This window comes from Podarcis vaucheri, assembly GCF_965113315.1.
Source record: "Podarcis vaucheri genome assembly, chromosome: 8".
Lineage (NCBI taxonomy): Eukaryota > Metazoa > Chordata > Lepidosauria > Squamata > Lacertidae > Podarcis > Podarcis vaucheri.
Window position 1 is genome coordinate 25,707,424 of NC_138766.1, and position 20,913 is coordinate 25,728,336.

Genomic DNA, 20,913 nt, shown 5'->3' on the forward strand with positions numbered 1-20,913 from the left:
TTACCCGGCTACAAGTGATTGCCAAAGAAGAAGAAAGTCATAAGACAACCTCCACACCTCAACCACCACCAGAAATGCCTCTTCTCCACTCCCTGGGAGTAAAACCACAACAGTAATAAACTAAGCATCCAACAATCTGATCATGAAATCCAAAATCACGTGCCTAAAGCAGCTGCTTCGTTCTGTACAATCCTAGGACCGGATTGATTGTCACAGCTGCTTATATGTACCTGCCCTTCTTCATGTTATAAGCTTGAGATTATACCCCATTGCTAAGAGTTTCAAGGCAGCCAACGCTTTGCTCCTAACGCAGTTCGGTTACAGAGCAACCTTTTCCCAGACAATATTTCCTTGCGGCTGGTGTGTTATTACCACCAGCTGCCAATGTTTAACTAATGGCTATTATCTGTGACATTTCCATCTTCTCAAAAAGGAAACAAAAATGGCTTTCCTTAATTAGACTTGTGCTCTAAATACCACACTCGCAGTTTATTCCCGATGCCCTCCATAAGGACTTCTGAAGGAGCAGAAACCGAGGTAGGCATGTGTGGTTTCTCAAACTCATCTTGGATTACAAAGCCTCTCATTTTTGCTTCTTGGCCCAGTGCACGCACAAAGCGTTCTGAGTTTCTAGACGGGAAGAAAATGGGCAGATAGCCGGCAATTTATCTTTTTTTAAAGGCCAGAAACCTGTTTCAGTTTTTCAGGCCCTTGAGGAACACCCTTTATGCCAGCAGCATTTCATTAGAACTGTCAGGAGCAAAAGTGAGTGACAGCTGGAAAACTTCATTATGTGTGTCAGCAGAATCGCAGCTAGGTTTCGATTAATATTTAGGTCTTGGTATCTGCAAAACCAACCTTTTTCTTTGCTTTGAAAACTCTCCGGCTAATACCCTGCAGACTTACATTCGTTTATAAAAATGAGTCACTTCTAGAAAGATTGCCTTCATCTCTATACTCCTGTATCTTTTCAGCTTTTCTTGGTAAAAACATTTTGAATACATAGACACACACAGGGCTGCTGACCCTGCTCATCACCTTTCTACCGAATGGGGCAGGTGAGCATTAAAGTCCTGTAGCTTTTAGAGAAATACCACTCTTCGATGTACTTGATATCAAACCAGGTTCCATGGAAATTCGAAACAGAAGCCGCAGTTACACTGTGGGGTGAACAGTTCAGGTGGCTTTGGGGCATGCAGAGAACTGGAGTTCATCCCAGGGAAGGAAATCATCAAGTGAAGACAATTTAGGGTCGCCATATTTTGAAGAGCAAAAAAGAGGACACATTTGCCAAATTCTACTTTTACTACTGAGGGATGCGGGTGGCGCTGTGGGTTAAACCACAGAGCCTAGGACTTGCCGATCAGAAGGTCAGTGGTTTGAATGGGTGAGCTCCCATTGCTCGGTCCCTGCTCCTGCCAACCTAGCAGTTCAAAAGCAAGTAGATAAATAGGTACCACTCCGGCGGGAAGGTAAACGGCGTTTGCGTGTGCTGCTCTGGTTCGCCAGAAGCGGCTTAGTCATTCTGGCCACATGACCTGGAAGCTGTACGCCGGCTCCCTCGGCCAGTAAAGCGAGATGAGCGCCACAACCCGAGTCGGTTACGACTGGACCTAATGGTCAGGGGTTCTTTTACCTTTACTTTACTTTTAACTACAGATTGCTGTGATGACGCTCATTTTAAATACCCCTACTATATGTAGGCTATTGAAGCTGTGATATATTGGTAGTAGCAATGCTCTTAACTTTCAACAGCAAAATAATAAAAATGCATATTGCTCCCTCCCTTGCCACATGAAAGCATTTGGGCTCATGTTCACATTGCGGGGGGGCGGCAGTGTTAACTCTTGCCCTCCCAGACTCCTTCTCCAAGATCTTGTAGCTGAGTCAGCGTCCTTTTAGTTCAGCCACAGGAGAAGGGATTTCTATAGTATGTAGCTAGTTTAAGATGCTGCACTGTTGTGATTCTCTGCTGCAGACTAGCTTAGCAGAGTGCCTTAGATCTGAGTCTAATGCACTAGAATTTGTTTCTTGTAAACAAAAAAACAAAAACAAAAAAAAACACCTGGACATTTTGTCAAATTTTAAAAATCTGCCCAGAAATAAATCCTTAATCCTGAGGGTACGTTTTATCACCTTTGGTGGACGTGCCCGAAGATTAAGGCTTTCTGGGAGATGATATATAATGAAATGAAAAAGGTACTTAAATGTACTTTCTCTAAGAAACCAGAGGCCTTTCTCTTGGGCATTGTCGGCCAATTGGTGTCAAAGAAGGATAGAATTTTCTTTATGTATGCTATGACAGCAGCAAGAATACTCATCGCAAAGTATTGGAAGACACAAGATCTACCCACTTTGGAAGAATGGCAGATGAAAGTGATGGACTATATGACACTGGCCGAGATGACTGGCAGAATCCGCGATCAGCAGAAGGAGACGACGGAGGAAGATTGGAAGAAATTTAAAACTTACTTAAAGGACTATTATAAACTTGATGAGGGTTAAAATGTCAAGGCTTTCAGAATGAAAGGGTTACAGCGAGATAATATTAGATTGAAGGAAATACTAGTAAGACATATCCTTGACAGAACTGTTAGAAGTTGCTGAAAAACTTTGGGCATTGGGATGCAGAAAGGGGAGGTATGGGGGAGTCTGAGAAACGAAGTTCATGAAAATTTATCTATGAAACTATACATGTTTGTATGTCTTTTTATATGTTAGTATTGTCTTAAAAATTTTTGTAAAACTAATAAAAATATATTTTTTAAAAAAGAAATAAATCCTTAATCCTTAGAAAGAGGATGTGTCCGGGGAAAAGAGGACATATGGCAACCCAAGATGACTTTCCTGACCCCGTTTCAGTGTGAAATTTGGCAGGAAAAAGCAACTTGAAAATGCAACTGGAGGAACAAACTCACAATGTTTCAAGCCACAAATGTGAGCATACCCATGGTTTCCGCCATAGCAATCTTTCTAATGCACTAGTAGCTGTTGGAACAATGTTTATTCACTTCAAAAAAATTCAGTGTGCAGGGATTTGGTGTTCCGATTGGCCTTATATGGTGACAGGGCTGGATTTACTGCATAATGTCCGTGAAGCGCAATGGATAAGTTGGCATCGTGAGAGAGCTCACTCATTCACTTGCAGGTACATATATAAATATTGGCCCTTCGACCCTGCCACCGATCTGAGCTGAATAAAATAAACCACATTATTTTGTGCCAGGTACTAAGTGTGATAAGTATACACACTGAATTGTGCCCCTAAAAAATGAATAATCATTCTGACTCTGAAGTGCATTTCCCCCCATGTTTTTGAAAGAACAGAACTTCCAAAATCCAAGCTAGAAGTCAATGGAACAGATAGTCTCCAAACTATAATCAAATTTCAAATTTTGTGTGTTGTTTACATTTGTGGCATAAGAAGAATCTTGTGGAATACCAGTGGGAACTTTGTACAGAAAGGGTCTTTTTTTATCAAAACTGGAGAAGTGATTGTTACATTGGAATGTTGCTTACAGTCTTAATGAAGAGGTTTTACTACAACATCGTAATAATTTTGCATGAATTTCCCTCCTTCCCATGTGAACTGACCGCCAAACAACCCAATTAAAATTGTTCAAGGTCGTAACCATTTAACGCCAAGCAGGCCGGCGTTGTAAAACAAGATTGTCTGTATGCTGTGAGAATTGCTTCTTTCAGTAGTAGCAGGAGATTTGGGGGGGGGTGCTGGTTACTTGGCACACATTACATTTCAATGCTTCACTAGGAAGCTAAATAGCCACTCATCAATCACGGAGCACCTTTGGTGTAAAAAAGAAAGTGTTTGTTTTAAATGGGCAAAACATTATGGCATTGATCGTAAGGACATTAGAAGAGCTCTGCTGGATCTACTGAAAGCTATGTTTAATTTGCTTCTAACCATGGCCACCCAAGGTGGCTCTGGGAAATCCACAAGCAGTGCGTGATATTTTTTTCTTTTTCATTTGTTTATTAAATTTCTATACTCATCCAAGGACCGCAGGGTGGTTTACAATATAAAAATACAAAACTGCTTAACAGAGTACCAAACAAAAACAATACCCTCTCAGTTTAAAAGGCTATAGATTTTTTAATTAGCCAAAGGCCTGGGAAGAAGGGGAGTGTTTTTTGCCTGGTGCCTAAACATATGCAATGAAGGTACCAGACGGACCTCTCTGGGGAAAACATTCCACAAACGGGGAACCACTGCAGAAAAGGCCCCTTCTTGCGTTGCCACCCACACGGAGCAGGAACACGAGGAAGCGCCTCAGATAATGATTGTAAGGTCAGGGTCTGTTCATATGAGGAGAGGCAGACCTCAAGATATTGCAGTCCTGAGCCATTTAAGGCCGTATAGGTAAAAACCAGCACTCTGAATTGGGCCTGGAAACTAATGTATTGGCATTACGTGCTCAAACCGTCTTGCGTCGATGAGCAACCTGGCTGCCTAATTCTGCACCAGGCGAAGTTTCTGAACCATCTTCAGAGGCAGCCCTATGTATAATGCGTTGCAGTAATCTAACCTAGAGATTAGAAGACAATAGTCAGCTCTTGATGCTCCTCCTGAGCACCAACTAGTAATGTCTCTGAATCTGGCTCCCAATAGCCAATGGTGGCCCTATTCTCCATGTAGCTGCCTAATTCCCCTTCAAAGTCATGTATGCCAACATCGGTTGTGAGCAGTTTGCTGCAATGAAGTCCATAAGTAAGAAAAAGATCCACAGATCCTCTCACACACAAGCGTACACGGTTCAGCTAAATATATTGGCAGTGCAACCAGCTCTGACAGAACAAACCATCTGTTGGAAGAGGTCCTGATACAGCGCCCATCCCAAGGCACATGGTCAATTTTGGCAATGCCCAATTTATATAGGCTATAGACAGTCATCAACCAGACTTCAGTCACTACTGAGAGTGATGGATGTGGGTGTGTTCACCCTTTTGCAAATGCAGGACCCAAGCCAAGCCATTCACAGAGATCTGTATGGATCATCCTTGCTAAAGCAACATGCTCATAGGATTGCCAACCAACCAAAAATATGGTTCCGGAACTGGAATATTAATAGATAATGTGTAAAACGTGCAGGGGTAAGCAAGGAAGTAATAAAAGAATCAAAATACTCAATTGAATAATTGGATAATTATTAAACTACAACAACACAACAAGATGGAAGAAGTAAAAAAAAAAATTATTGAGATCACACATGGGTGAAGGGGAGTGGAGGGTATAGGGGAATTTATAAAAATTTCTAATACAATATTTCTAATTACGTTGCATTTATATATAGAAAAGGGAAGTCTATAGTAATTAGGTATATTTTAATCTAGTCAACTATGTAATAGGCTTATGTTACAGAATGAATATGGATTTTGAATTTGATGTTTGTAATTCTTTTTCAGGTTTGGAATAAAGCCATTGGGAATGACTTGAAAAAAAAAAAAAGGATTGTCAACCAACCAGTATTTTGCTAGTCTAAAACCATCTTCTGTCATCTAACTATTACCGGAATGTGTAGAAATCGGATAATCCAGGTTCTGCTTCTGAAAATACTTGCCAAATGCTGCTCTCTGACCTTGACACCCAAAATCCTGCCCTGGCTCTTTCCCTTACCCACAAGGTTTTGCCTTGGCTCTGCCCCTGACCCAGCTGCGTTTGTCTGCACTGGGTCTGATCCTGAGCCACACCCAGATATCCAGTATTAGTAAAACCAACGATGGCAACCCTAAAACGCTAATCTTCAAAAATCACTGCCATTTAAGAATCCTGGCTGGTAACTAAAATCAGTCATAATACAGTTCATAGATAATGTATTGAGTGATGCACTTTTGTCCCACTGTTATGGGAGTAAGGGCTGGCTCTCGCAGAACATGTTCCATAACAGAAATTGCCACATTATGTTCATTAATCATAAGACAGTGGCATTTCAAGTAGAGGGCCCAAGGTTATGGGACTTCCTGAAATGGTAAGTGACAATAAGATGTGTCAGTCAGGGAAAGAGGGGGAAAGAGTGCAATTCATTAAGCGTTCCTAAACATACAGCTTGTGTCAATGTGACAGGGATGATGGCATTGTGGCCCCGTTCGCACCTATAAGGAGAATATTTCACTGGTTTGACATGATCGCTACTGAAGTTACAGACAGCGCAAATAAACCATACTTGAAATCCGTCTTCCTGGTTTTACGATTCGGACTGTTGCTAGTGGGAATAGCGGACAGTTTTAGGTCCTGCATATATATGCCTTCATAAACTTAAGGTCATGAACCAGCCAAGGGGCCATCCTTTTTACAGCTCTCCCAAAATGCAGTGGCAGCAATTCAAGGTGTTGGTTTTAGCAAGGGCATGGCTGGGCAAAAGGGCAATTTGGGGGAATGCTTTCATTAGCACTGAAAAGGAGAGAGGTTGGCTGCTCACGAAGCACTGCCCTCCAGCTAAATAGATCTTTGTTGCCCTTCCTGACCCTGGTTGGCTAGGTTTGCCCATATGACCAGTCCAGGAAGCATCTCCCTACCTGCAAATTGGCTGTGCGTACCCCCAGCAACATCAGCACAAGCCCAGTGTGATTAGCTGCTTAGCATCATGGACATCATCATGTTCATAATATGAACCACGACTGTGATTGGGTGAGATCCCGTGACTGGATGAAGTCCTAATAGAAATAAAATAGAAAGAAGCAAATAATTATGTGCAAAGAGTAGGGGAAGGGCAGTGAACCATTTTAGGGGACAAAGTTAGCATTAATGGTGGTGTCAGAAAATATCCTCACCCTCCCAAAGCGCTCTTTTCAACCTGAAAACTGAAACAGGCAAACATTTGTCACAGTCTTAGTGTTAACCTCTAAAGCCGTAACTAGCTCAGGTGGTAATCGTAAACACACTGACTTGAGACAAAGGCTCAATAAAACACGTGGGGCTTCCTTCCGAGTAAATGTGCATATAGTTGGGTTATAAGGCCCTACATACCTTAATACATCTGCACTGAGGGCCAACCACAATAAGCAAGATTTTACAGATTTTACTTTTGACTGTCTCATTCATGCAACATGACAAATCCCAAATTTCTGGGATTCAACCTCGCACTATTGGGTCCACCTGTTGGAGATCTACACCTGAACATTTCCCAGAAGTTGTTTATGTTGATTACCCCTCAATGAAATAATTACATGCTGCAGATTGCTTTGGCTTGATTATCATATGGTATCTCCCACACTAAATTTAGAATAAGACATGAAACATCTATACAGATAATTAATGTTCCGACTGAAAAAAGCGAGTGTAACCCAGCAGATATAGAGTTAAACTTAACCCAAAAACATGTCATAGCCAACCTTTCCTCTCTTATCAAATGTAAAATGGTGTTAATAATGACCAACCTTAGAGGGGTGCAATAAAGTTGGACAGTATTGATGGCAAAGTATTAATCCTATAAAGTTTTACATACAGTTTTGATTACTGTTGATTAAATGCATTAAAAACAATGTAAACACATCGAGCCTCCTGTATGTAACACATTTATTGTTGACTCTGAACTATTATGGTATAGCATCATATTTTATTTCCAACAAAGTCCCATTCTCTGGTGCTGCCCTCCTTTCGTTGCTTTATCCCAAAATATAAGCAATTTGGAAAACCTAATTTCAAAAAACACGCGCAAGGAAATCACAGCAGGATAACAAATTATTTGCCAACTTGGAAGGTCATAAATTTATTTAAACAACCTCCAAATAGTCCCCGATCACATAAACAACCCCTGTGAACATTGTTTTTAAGAGCTAGTCTGGTTTCCCATTAACTAATGTGCCAGCCTAATTTGCTCAAATGGATATAATCCTGAACTTATGTAACAGTATATGCAACAGCCTCTTCTGTTGGTAAAATGCTATACTGTATTACTTCTCAAGGTGAAACATTATCTCTAAAAAGATTTCTCTCTCAGATCAATAAATCTTGATACTCCTGTCAGATTCAGACAAAGGGCTTTGTTCTTAGTCTCACTGGAAAGCAAGCAAAAGTTGTAGCGAGCAGAACGCTTCATTGTTCGGTTTTCTGCTTGTCTTCTTCACATTTATGTTGCCAGTGATTATGCAGAAGAGGAGCTGGCAACCTTTTCGGCTCCATGGGCACATTTGGAGTTCTGAGTGAGTGCCGTGGGTCACCGGTACTTTGTTCACTTGTCTCCCCATCCCCAGGCATAAAGAGAGAAAACAAACACGAAAGCTCACTTTGCTTTTCTAAGGGATCTGAGTAAAAGTACGAGAGCTCGATCCAGTAAAACTAATCTGAAAAGTACAGAGAGTGTAGCAACGTCCCAGGAAATGGGCAAGAGAAACGGTGGGAGAAAGGAAAGTGAGCGAGAGGGAATGAAAGTGGTTCGAAAGATCTTGAGTGGATGCATGGATAGCAAGGCCACGGATTGGAGGAAGGAAGGATGGATGGGATCAAATGGGAAGAAATCCAAACTGATATGGAGCCACACCAATCATTTAAAGCACCCTTTAACCACCCTTTAACCTGGGTGGCGCTGTGGTCTAAACCACAGAGCCTAGGACTTGCCAATCAGAAGGTCAGCGGTTCGAATCCCCACGACGGGGTGAGCTCCCGTTGCTCGGTCCCTGCTCCTGCCAACCTAGCAGTTCGAAAGCACCTCAAAGTGCAAGTAGATAAATAGGTACCGCTCCGGCGGGAAAGTAAACGGCGTTTCCATCCGCTGCTCTGTTTTGCCAGAAGCAGCTTCGTCATGCTGGCCACATGACCTGGAAGCTGTACGCCGGCTCCCTTGGCCAATAAAGCGAGATGAGCTCCGCAACCCCAGAGTCATCCGTGACTGGACCTAATGGTCAGGGGTCCCTTTACCTTTAACCATTATGGCTGTCCCCCAAGAATCCTGGGAACTGTAGTTTGTTAAAGTTCTCAGTGCCCTTTACAAACTCAGCATCTTTTACAAGCTTCAGGATTTTTTTCGAGGAATTATTATTCCCACATTGCTGGGGGGTGGACTAGATGTGACTTGGGATCCCTTCCAACACTACAATTCTATGATTCTAAAGTGGAATAAGAGTACTTCAAATGTAGGGTGGATAGGGTCGGCTCAGATTAAGCCAATATCTTTCCTGGTTCTTATCTCTCCCCCCCCCCCCGCCCCATTCTCTTCTTTTTTAGGAAATATTTTGACTTAATGCAAAGTAAACGCAATCTGCCCAGTAGTGATGTATGGAAGTGAGAGCTGGACCTTAAAGAAGGCTGATCGCCAAAGAATTGATGCTTTTGAATTATGGTGCTGGAGGAGACTCTTGAGAGTCCCATGGACTGCAAGAAGATCAAACCTCTCCATTCTGAAGGAAACAGCTCTGAGTGCTCACTGGAAGGACAGATCATGAAGCTGAGGCTCCAATACTTTGGCCACCTCATGAGAAGAGAAGACTCCCTGGAAAAGACCCTGATGTTGGGAAAGATGGAGGGCACAAGGAGAAGGGGACGACAGAGGACGAGATGGCTGGACAGTGTTCTCGAAGCTACCAGCATGAGTTTGACCAAACTGCGGGAGGCAGTGGAAGACAGGTGTGCCTGGCGTACTCTGGTCCATGGGGTCACCAAGAGTCGGACACAACTAAATGACTAAACAACAACAAAAATGCAGTCTGAGCCTGACTAAGCTTGTGCATCGCTTTCATAAAAGTAAAACCCCAAGGCTTCTTTGAGAGGAGCCACGATAGTGAAACCAGCACAGGGTTGTAACACAGAGATGGGCTTCAGGAGCCCAGAACAGAAGCGCTGAGCATAAAAAGACAATAAGAACAGAAACAGCTTCGTAGATCAAAAGTTCCTTCCTGACAATGACAAAGTGGTAGTTCACCAAGGTTTCCGCATGAGCAAAGTGGCCTCTACAAGCATCATTTCACAAATCTTATTTACATTCCCCTTTTTTTAACATTCATTTGTCATTCATTGTCAACAACAATTTCTCACTTCTGTTCTATGGGTGCTACCTGCAAAATGGCCCAGAGTATTTGCTGTTCTACAAGGGGTACATCACAGGATGAGTTCAGACCTACCCCAAACCGAAGAGGAAAGAGTCACTAAACACATGACATTTGCTGCATTTGGCAGGTTGAGGAGAAGCTATTTGATTTAAGTCTTCAGCTATACCCAATTCTGGAGCTTTCATCTGGTCCCTATTTCATTCAGGGAGCACAGCCTACTAAAATTCATTCAGATCAGCGATTCCCCAACTTTTCTTCCCCCATGGACCACTTGAGAATTGCTGGGGGTCTTGGAAGACCCCCCCCCATGGCTTTTCAGCCTGATGTAGCAATCGTAATGCACTGTGCTAGATGTTTTTGGTTTTTAATTGTATTTTTAATGCTTCTTTTTCTTCTTCCATATTGCATGACAATTGGAATTCAAATTACAATACAGAAAAATAAAAATAAAAAAGGCAATAGCTATTAAAAATATATAAATTTTTAATCCCACAGATGTGCCACTTTCCATCTTCAAGCACAAATCCATGGACCACCTGAATGAAGCTCACAGAACGCCCATGGCCTGCTGACCACAGCTGGAGAGCCTTGATTTAGATCGGGGTGCCCAAACTTTTTTTAAAGATGGCCAGATTTGACGAAATGAACATGCGTGAGGGCCGATCAACGTTGTTGAGGGCCGATCTACGTTGTTTTAGGATTTTACCCCAGGACATACAGTGGTACCTCAGGTTCCAAACACTTCAGGTTACAGACTCTGCTAACCCGGAAGTAATACCTCAGGTTAAGAACTTTACCTCAGGATGAGAACAGAAATTGCGGCGCGGCGGCAGCAGGAGGCCCAATTAGCTAGGTGGCACCTCAGTTAAGAACGGACCTCCAGAACGAATTAAGTTCGTAACCAGAGGTACCATTGTATACTGAAATGGACTTTGGACATGCCTGGTTTAGATGCTCTGATTTTACCCAGGACAATGTTCTCATTCTGTTTTGAGAATATATGTCTCATGAGGAAAATGATTGTGGTTTACCTCAGGTCCTATACTTACGTTGGGTCCATAAATGTACGCAACAATTTGGCAGGTGTGGTCAAATCCATGAGAGTGATGTTATCAGGCTCCTTTGACTTGGTCAGGTGTCTGTTAAGGGCTATTATTGACTCTTAAGATGGAGAAAATGTACCAAGTATCTTTCCGAGGAAAGGGCATCCATCACTGTGAGGAAAACGTTTTGCACAGCGGGTGGAAGAGGAGCTTTATTGTCTCAAGGATAAAAAACAAAAAAAAAGAAGGCCACCAGAAGAGAAGTGACCGTCAGGGGAGTAGAAGAGGAAAATTACTAAAGCAGCAGTCTTTTGGACAGGCTCAGGAGAGAAGAGCCAAGAGCACTGCGGCAAGAGAGGAGCTCACATTAATCAAGGAGAGAGAGATAGCCAGCTACAGACAGGAGCTTCACATAGAGCTAAATCTGGAAAAAGCAAACCAAAGAAATAACCTCCATGCGCTTTCGCTTAGAAGGCCTTCACTTCAGCAGGGTTCACCCCATGGTTATTTCAGTAGACAAAACCGTTGAGCGGCAGCAAACCTTGCACTAAATTCTCTGAATAGGTGGCACCGAGGTACACCAGAAAGAAGCCTTTGCCAAGAGCTAAAGGCTGTGGGGTACACAGCTATTAATGATAAGTTAACATGTGCTGTTAAGGTAAGATGGGGAAAATGCAGGAGAAATGAGTTTGAGGCGATATGGAGGGTGTTTGTAGAATTTGTACTGTTAAAACGGAAAAGGGTTAAACCATCAAAAGCAGTATTGAAATTTTGTGAGGTTGGATAGTTACAATGGAATGGTCTTGGGAGTGGGGTGCACATTATTATTATTATTATTATTATTATTATTATTATTATTACTTTGTCAAAATAAAAAATAAAAGCTAAAGGCTGCCTCCTTGCATTCTGAGAGTTGTTTGGAGACATCTCTTCCCCTCACAGAGCTCCAATTCCCAGAGTTCCCTTGGGAGAAGGAGTGATTGTGAAACCACTCTGGGAATTGCAGCTCTGAGAGGGGAAGATGGCGTCGCTCAAGAATTCTCAACACCCTAACTACTCTATGTTTCTTTGTGGGGAGCTGTGGCTATTTAAAGTGATATGATACCACTTTAAAAGTATAGCACAGATGGGATTCCCCCAGCCCCATTTTCTCTCTCTACACACACAGATATACATATACTTATACACACACACATGCTATTTTTCTAGAAAAAGAGGTGCCAGAACCCACCATGAATGCCTCCCTTGTTCTCTTATAACGGCGCCAGCGGTGTACCTAGCCGCTCAGGCACCCGGGAGGGGCAGGGCACTCTGGGAGGAGCCTGCATGGAGTCCACCTGCCGCCTCCCCCTCAGCTGCCCTCCAGCTGAGGGGAAGGCGGCAGGCAAACATGAGCCCCACACCACCCTTTTGAGGGGCACGGTGCCTGCAGGTGCGCAAGTCACCCAGTCACTCCCAGGAGAGACGCATGGCTCGGGCACACTGCAGGCCCCATGGTAAGTGCTGCCCCCTGGGGAAGCGGTGCCCAATTGTGCCGTGCCCCTGCCTTGCCCCCTCCGCGCCCACCTGAGAGGTGCCAAAACTGAGTTCTGGCTGGGGAAAAAGCCCTGTGTCTGACACACACACACACACACACACAGAGAGAGAGAGAGAGAGAGAGAGAGAATGAACCAAGTATTAGTTTCCCCATTTTGGGTAAATTTATCACTCTCTTAAATCTGCGGTCTAAACCACAGAGCCAAAGCCTTGCCAATCAGAAGGTCGGCAGTTCAAATCCCCGCAACGGGGTGAGCTCCCGTTGCTCGGTCCCTGCTCCTGCCAACCTAGCAGTTCGAAAGCATGTCAAACTGAAAGTAGATAAATAGGTACCACTCCGGTGGGAAGGTAAACAGTATTTCCATGTGCTGCTCTGGTTTGCCAGAAGTGGCTTAGTCATGCTGGCCACATGACCTGAAAGCCAGTAAAGTGAGATGAGCGCAGTAACCCCAGAGTCATCCGCGACTGGACTTAACAGTCAGGGGTCCCTTTACCTTTACCTTTATCCAGGAGTTATGTCCACTGGGAAAACTGGCACAGGGAATATCCACTATCACAACACATTTGCACCAGCCCCATGAGAAGTCCAGGTCTCGGACCCCATGTGGAGGTGTCTGGAAGAAAGGGGGAAGCATGAAGGGCTAGACTGGAGCTTAGTGGGAACCAGGGATACGCCTTAACGGGGCATAACCTGACCACGGTCCGCCTGCTCATGAGGCAAACTGATCAAAGTGTCTTGGGCAATGGACATGAGGTGTGGCAAACTGGCTACCTTCTGGACACCCTGCTTGCTTGCTTCACGGTTGGTGTGGGCCTGCAGAAGTTATGCACGGGCAACGGCACTCCTTCCCTTGCATCTTCTCCTGGATTCTCAGGGTAGGGGGAGGCCTAAACTCCTAAAACATCAATGCCCTCTTCAGGCATTTTACCCCTCACATGATGAGGAAGAGTGAGGGTGAACCTGTTGGCCCTGCTCCTCATCTCCTGGCCCCACTGCCCTGCACACACTGAAGGCTGAATGGCTCCACAGGGGCCAACACCATTAAGTCTCCACAACACTGCCTGTGCTCCATTTTAAAGCTTTGAAAGCTGCAGGCCGTGTGGCTTTGGTATTATACCAAGCTTCTCCTTGCCTGCTGTCTACTCTCAGTTTTGCTCTATGTATAGCTAGCTAAAATTTGGAGAACTGGGAAGCTTACCCATAATGACTTTGTGATATTTTGGTAACTCCTGAGGAATCTATGTGCCCTTCCATGTGTTTTCATGTCCAGTGTGGCTTTTTGCGTTGTGTGTGTGCATCTTGGAGAAGTTTCTGTTTTGTTTTCTCTTGTATTTTTGCAATCTATTGTAAGCCGCCTTGGCAGTCGTTCAACGAAAAAGGCATGGAAGACATATTCAAAATAGATTATGTGGTTCACATCACACTCGGTCATCTTTATAGTGTTATTCTTCCCAGACATTGGCTGCTTTGATTTAAAGCACATCCCTGACCCCCCAAACCCTGTTGCTTGTCCCCCACAAAGCTATAATTCCCAGTGTGCTTAAACTACAGTTCCTAGGATTCTTGGGGGATAGGGAATGTACTTTAAATATATTGTGCATGCACACAAAAGCTTATACCCAGAACAAACTTAGTTGGTCTCTAAGGGACGCGGGTGGCGCTGTGGGCTAAAGCCTCAGCGCCTAGGGCTTGCCGACCGAAAGGTCGGCGGTTCGAATCCCCGCGGCGGGGTGCGCTCCCGCTGCTCGGTCCCAGCGCCTGCCCACCTAGCAGTTCGAAAGCACCCCCGGGGGCAAGTAGATAAATAGGTACCGCTTACCAGCGGGAAGGTAAACGGCGTTCCGTGTGCGGCTCTGGCTCGCCAGAGCAGCGTTGTCACGCTGGCCACGTGACCCGGAAGTGTCTTCGGACAGCGCTGGCCCCCGGCCAATAGATGTGAGATGGGCGCACAAACCCCAGAGTCTGTCAAGACTGGCCCGTTCGGGCAGGGGTACCTTTACCTTTACCTTTAAGGTGCTATTGGACAATTTTTTAAATATATTGTGTTTATGCAGCCTTAGGTACCAAGTAGCCAAGGGTGAGAGGAGAGTATCTTATGTCAGGTTGACTACCAAGCTCATGGCTGAAGTGATATTTGAATAATACAATTGTGGAGCTGGAAGGGACCCTGGGGGTCATCTAGTCCAACCCCCAAGCCAATAAATTCCACACTTGTGTCAAATTCATGGAAGGAAGAGAAAGGGGGTTGTGAGACAGTAAGACTGAAATGGAGGCTTTTGGAATGCACATGTAAGGCTATCTATTCATCATGCTGTAATCTATTCGTTTAATCTACAGGTTTCCTAAAAAGAATCAAGATTTATTCATTCTCTCCAAAGGATATTCTCCGAGATAGTTGCTGCAGATTTTACAGCAGCCGTTTGGTTGGCAATCATTATGAATCTCAATGTACACCCCAGCCAATGTGGAAGAACCCATGCTGGTGCTTGTTTAATAACTGGCAAAATTACTAGGATAAAGTCAAAGCTGTAACTGTTAACAACCTAGGATTATCTAATGTCTTCTGTAATAGCTCTATATATGCCTAGTCAGAGATGAAGATAAGTCCATTAAGGCTGCTACATACATTAGCAGAGCGGATAGCAAAATCATGTCTAGCCTGAGACTTTTACTACTGTTTGCTTTCGGACTGATTCATCAAGGCATTAAAATGTTCTCATAGGTGGGGGTAATGCACAGTTCAGGCCATTAAAACACAGTTTGATTCTTTAGTATCTTTTCTAAAAGTCACATTAAAAAAATGCTTTATGGAGTTAAATAATGCATGACACTGTTTCAAACCATTTTTAAGGAACTCATTCAAAATTCATCCTCGTATCCTGCAGGTGCTCCCCACTGGAATAGGAGCAGGGTTTCTTCCTTCCAAAGTTGTGCAAGGTTTCTTAGATTTCATCTCAAATTGCTTTATCTGTAAACCTGCGATGCGCCTCAAACAAACGAGCAAACAAAATCATATCATAACAGAGTGATTTGTTGACTAGTTACAATAGCGGGAAGTCCATTTAAGTCAGCGCTTCCCAGACTGTGTGCCAGGAATTATGAAAAGGATGGAAATGTGCAAAAACAACAACAACAACAAGTGCTCCAAGCTTGGTGTTGGCATCAGAAAAGCACCATTGTAGCACAAGTGCTGCTTGTTCATATTTGCATTGGGACCGTAACCCCTTGGCTCATACTGCAACACCATGGCAAGAAGTTCATGTGAAATAATGAAAGTTGGATAAACAGGTGTTATTACAGTATACAGTGGGGTGTGCATAATGCATACTATTGCCAGAGAGCAAACTGCCTGCTTGGACCACAGCAGGCCCTTGTGGTCTATTCCAACTCTATGATTCCTATGATTCTAGGAAATTCAAAGGAAGGAAATAAAAGGCTACTTTGGCATGCTTATATGTACACATCACTCAGTATGTTACGGCCAAATTTTTCAACTACACCAGTGTTTCCCAAACTTTTTTGGGCAACGGCACACCTGTTTACTGAAAAAAATCTCGCGGCACACCACCATTACAGCCCCGTGACGTCAGCGCGCAGCGTCACGCCGGGAGGGACGCACGAAAGTGAAAGTTTTTTCCCTCCCCCTTGCCGGGGAACCTCCAAGCTTTGGGGGTGGGAGGAGGCAGCAGAGCGAGGGACTGAGGGACGGCGGCAACTGAGGCGGCGGCGGCTGTTGTGGTGGTGGCGGCGATAGCGGGCGGAGGAGGGGGCAGCGGCGGGGCTTGAGGAGCCGTCGCCGGGAGTTGCTGCTGCTGTTGTTGCTGCTGCTGCCCGGACATGCCGGCCTCCTCCTCCTCCGCTGTCTCGCGCTCCTCCCTTTTGCACGCGCTGCCCCGCCGCTCAGCACCACCACCGCGGAGCCGCCCCCGGCTCGACGCGGATCCTCGCCGCCGCCGCCTCTCACCGCCCGACTCGCCCGCCTCCCTCCCACGGCACACCAGCCAACGTCTCACGGCACAGTAGTGTGCCGCGGAACACCGGTTGGGAAACACTGAACTACACCACAGAAAACTATTGCATTTGAGTGGGTATCAGATTATATTAAACACACAGAGAGAGTGGGAGAGAGACTTTTTATGGCACTTGAGGCAAGATCCTTGCTTCACAGAGGCAAGTCCCAAGTTTTAAAAAACTTTAAATGGCTTAGGGGACATTACACTCCAACCTCTTTCACCTGAACCTTTCGTCTTTGGCCATTAAGAATAAATTTGTTGCTGTCATTTTCTTTTTCTAATAGGGTCAAAATAGGTCATGGATAAGTGTTAGGTTAGTTGCATAAATGTTAGAGGGGAATTGTGAAATAGTGTTACAAAGGAGTTGGGGCAACTTGTGTTTTTAAACTGCTTATAACATTTATATCCCACCTTTCTTCCAAGAAGCTCAGTGGTACACACAGTCTCTCCACACACACACACCATCATTTTATCCTCACAACCACCCTGTGAAGGAGGTCAGGGTGTGAGGGTTCGCCAAGGTCACTCAGTCAGCTTCATCCAATGGCCGTGTGGGGATTTGAACCCAGGTTTCCCACATCCTAGTCTGACACACTGAAACAACCTCACCACCCTGACTTCCTTGCGCTATTTGCGGAATTGGAAGAAAACCACACTTTGCTTCAGCAGCTGCAGTAAGAATGACCATGAATCAGTGATATATTGTTTGCAATTAATGTTCCAGCCTCACCTGCCATCAATTAATTAGTCTGAGCCGAGGATCATCTTGAGAGCAATTTGTGTTCTAGTGTTCCAACCCATTTTACAAATCAATAAAAACAATGCAATCCTTCCTTCACCACCGTTCCCTTTCCAACAGGTTTGTAATACAGAATTTACTTCTCACCCTTGCAGTGGGGAAATGCTGTGCCAAATCCATTCCTGCTGTTTAGTTTGTTTCAGTCTGCTGAGTTATACCAATAATTACCATTTCTTCAGTTACATTTTTGGCACGAACTCCCCGGTAAACATTACTGAAACAGATTGGTGCAATATCCTATATTCAGGGTGCCTGTACTGTATGCTACAAATCAATGCAAACTCACAGCTTAGGACTAGCACCCTCCGATCAATATGTAAGTAATAAGGTATTATCACATAGGACAACCAAGCATGCTATTATATAATATCAAGGCACAGCAGAGTCTGGTTTTTGGTGCTGTTGACAAAAGGGTAAATCTCCACATGTATAAACTCCTTTGTTCACGCAGCTACTTGTTCACAGCAACAGAGCGGAACCACTGAGTGTGTCCTCTCGTTCTGGCATTTCACAGGAGTAAAGATCAGAACAGCGTCTCGACATCCAAAAATGTCAAAATCACCTTGAACCCAGAAAAATCTAACATCACTAATACAGGAACCAGGAAGAGATTTCCTGGAACAAGTAAAAACAAATATTTTTAAAGTAATCACACAGCCAACGAGGACAAACAATGCAAAATGATATAAAAAGAGACTAGCAGTTTACACTGTCATGGCTACGCAAAAGGTGAAATAGGCAAGAGATAGAGACTGCTGGGGTGAATCTGCATTGAGACAATGTCATCTAACCCAGGGTTGCCATATTTCAAAAATGAAAAATCTGGACACAAAAGTTCTTGAGCTTGAATGAAGTTTCTGAGCTATTTTTAAGGAAATACGCCAAAATCTAGACTTCTGACATGGATTGCCATACGTCCAGATTTTCCCAGACAGTTAAGTGACACTGTTTGGCAACCCCAATCTAACCTCCCTGCAAGCAAATCAGGATAAATGCTCAATAAGCCGATCACCAGGCACTACCCCATGTCTGCTGACCAGCTGCTGCTAGCTGCAAACTGTTGATGGGCTTCTGCTCTGACTTTTTATGGGTTTTTATCTTTAAACCAGACTGGACAGCTCTCAAATAGAGAACCATCCTCTGTAAAGCAGGGCGCATAACCACCCTAGAGGTAGAGGTGCCCTCCTAACTCCCTTTTAGAGTAGTTATGGGATCTGGGAGAACACAGAGGGGCCCAGACCTGCTCTAGAAATATTTCTCCATCTGCGGAATGTGGCAGTTCCTAGGCAGATGCCAAGGTAAAGGTAAAGGGACCCCTGACCATTAGGTCCAGTCGTGGCCGACTCTGGGGTTGTGGCTCTCATCTCCCTTTACTAGCTGAGGGAGCCGGCGTACAGCTTCTGGGTCATGTGGCCAGCATGACTAAGCCGCTTCTGGCAAACCAAAGCAGCACACGGAAACGCGGCTTAGCTTCCCGCCCGAGCAGTACCTATTTATCTACTTGCACTTGATGTGCTTTCGAACTGCTAGGTTGGCAGGAGCAGGGGCAGCAGATATCTGCTCGTTCCTTAACAAGATCCCCAAAACATCAGTCTCATATCCTTCTGCCGAGGAAGTCTCATATCCTTCTGCCGAGGAAAAACCATGCTACCTGAATGCTAACCACATACCTCCTAATCAGCCATGAGTGGCAGATTACTGATGCTAGTTTGCTTTGCTAATAAATAAAGCCTTTGTTCAGGAGGGCTTTGTTCTTTGGCAATTTAAACACCTTGTTCTTTCCTGTCATGTACAGATACTGGGAGATGTGTCACTGGTGATGTAAAAGCAAACAAAGTGACAATGTAGAAAGCTGCATCACACCAACGATACAAAGAATGAGGTTGAAGGCATACTTCAAGTCAAAAACCGATTGCAGCCTTCTATGAGCTGTCAGAACAGGCCAGCTGGGAGTATGGAAAAAATAGGTTACTTTATTTACACAGTTTGTATTCCACCTTCCACCATAAGATAGTTTTGTAATTTAGTGCTGATTTTAATTGGTTTTGAACGACATGTTTTTAACTTTTTAATTGATAACCTCTAAGCGGTTTATAAGGGATGCGGGTGGCGCTGTGGGTTAAACTATAGAGCCTAGGGCTTGCCAATCAGAAGGTCGGCGGTTCGAATCCCCGCAACGGGGTGAGCTCCCATTGCTTGGTCCCAGCTCCTGCCAACCTAGCAGTTCGAAAGCACCTCAAAGTGCAAGTAGATAAATAGGTACCGCTCCAGTGGGAAGGTAAATGGCGTTTCCATGTGCTGCTCTGGTTTGCCAGAAGTGGCTTAATCATGCTGGCCACATGACCCAGAAGCTGTACGCCAGCTCCCTCAGCCAATAAAGCGAGATGAGCGCCGCAACCCCAGAGTCGGTCACGACTGGACCTAATGGTCAGGGGTCCCTTTAACTTTACCTTTAAGAAATATTAAAGTTTTGTTACACTCGAGTGGAATAAGTGGGCCACATGGAGCTAAGATTCTTCCATTGTAAAAAAATAACAATCCCACAGAAGCCTATTCATTCTTAAGAAATTTAATCATAACAAAAGGACGTATCTAACAGTTCTCAGAAATGCCATCATTTTCACCAAATATGAAGGACAAGACGTAAAAGTTAGGCATACAAAAAAATACCATCATCTTAAAATATCTGGGAGAAAAAAGCTTGTTGGGATTTCCAGACACTACTTACGAACAAGCAGAAAATGTGTTTTAGACATTCAGATTTATAAGCAGCCATTTGATATATTCCCTTCCCCACCACACTTTACAGTGTCAATATTTGGCAGCATTCTGTCAAGACAGTCCAACAGCTCATATATCTGCAGGGCCACTTAGCCCTTGACCATTAAAAAAAAAAAGGTACACATGAAGATAAATTACATACATTATTGCAAATGAAACACATCGAAGACATCAATGGACAGCCATCCAGGAGTATGAGCCTAATCCTTTTGTATCTATTATGAAATGAACAGAAGTGAGAGAGACACAGATATACAGACCGAGAGGAAGAAAACGCGTCCTCTGATTTTAACATGAGGCGAGATGCCACACATAGCCATCCTTTGAGTGCCCCCAAGCTAGTATCAACCTTCACAACTTATCATTTGCCAGCCAACAATGCTTGAAAGGGTCTTTGGAAATGTAGGTGTTTTAAGGGTGGGCAGGCTACGTGAACTGTCAACATAAAAGCAAGGTTTTTGAGGAAAGTAGAAAATGCATTTTTTTAGAAGTGTTTTGCTAAAGAAGCATGGCAAAAACCATTATTTAGGCTGCAGTTGTAAAACATAATTACTAGGCAGTAAGCTTTGAGCAAACTGCGGGAGGCAGTGGAAGACAGAAGTGCCTGGCGTGCTCTGGTCCATGGGGTCACGAAGAGTCGGACACGACTAAACGACTAAACAACAACAACAAAGCTTCATAGGGAGGGATGTGGGTGGCGCTGTGGTCTAAACCACTGAACCTAGGGCTTGCCAATCGGAA

At 44.2% G+C, this 20,913-nt stretch overlaps 1 long non-coding RNA gene across 1 annotated transcript in view; it reads right to left on the reverse strand.

Annotated features, from left to right (window-relative positions):
* LOC309538908 overlaps nt 1–12,316 on the reverse strand; it is a 77,805-nt gene extending 65,489 nt beyond the window's left edge. The window contains exons 1-2 of the long non-coding RNA XR_014222486.1: nt 12,274–12,316; nt 6,532–6,669 (exon numbers count right to left, since the gene is read on the reverse strand). This is a non-coding gene — a long non-coding RNA (uncharacterized lncRNA). The remainder of the gene's footprint in view (nt 1–6,531; nt 6,670–12,273) is intronic.
* Nucleotides 12,317–20,913: the final 8,597 nt, after the last annotated feature.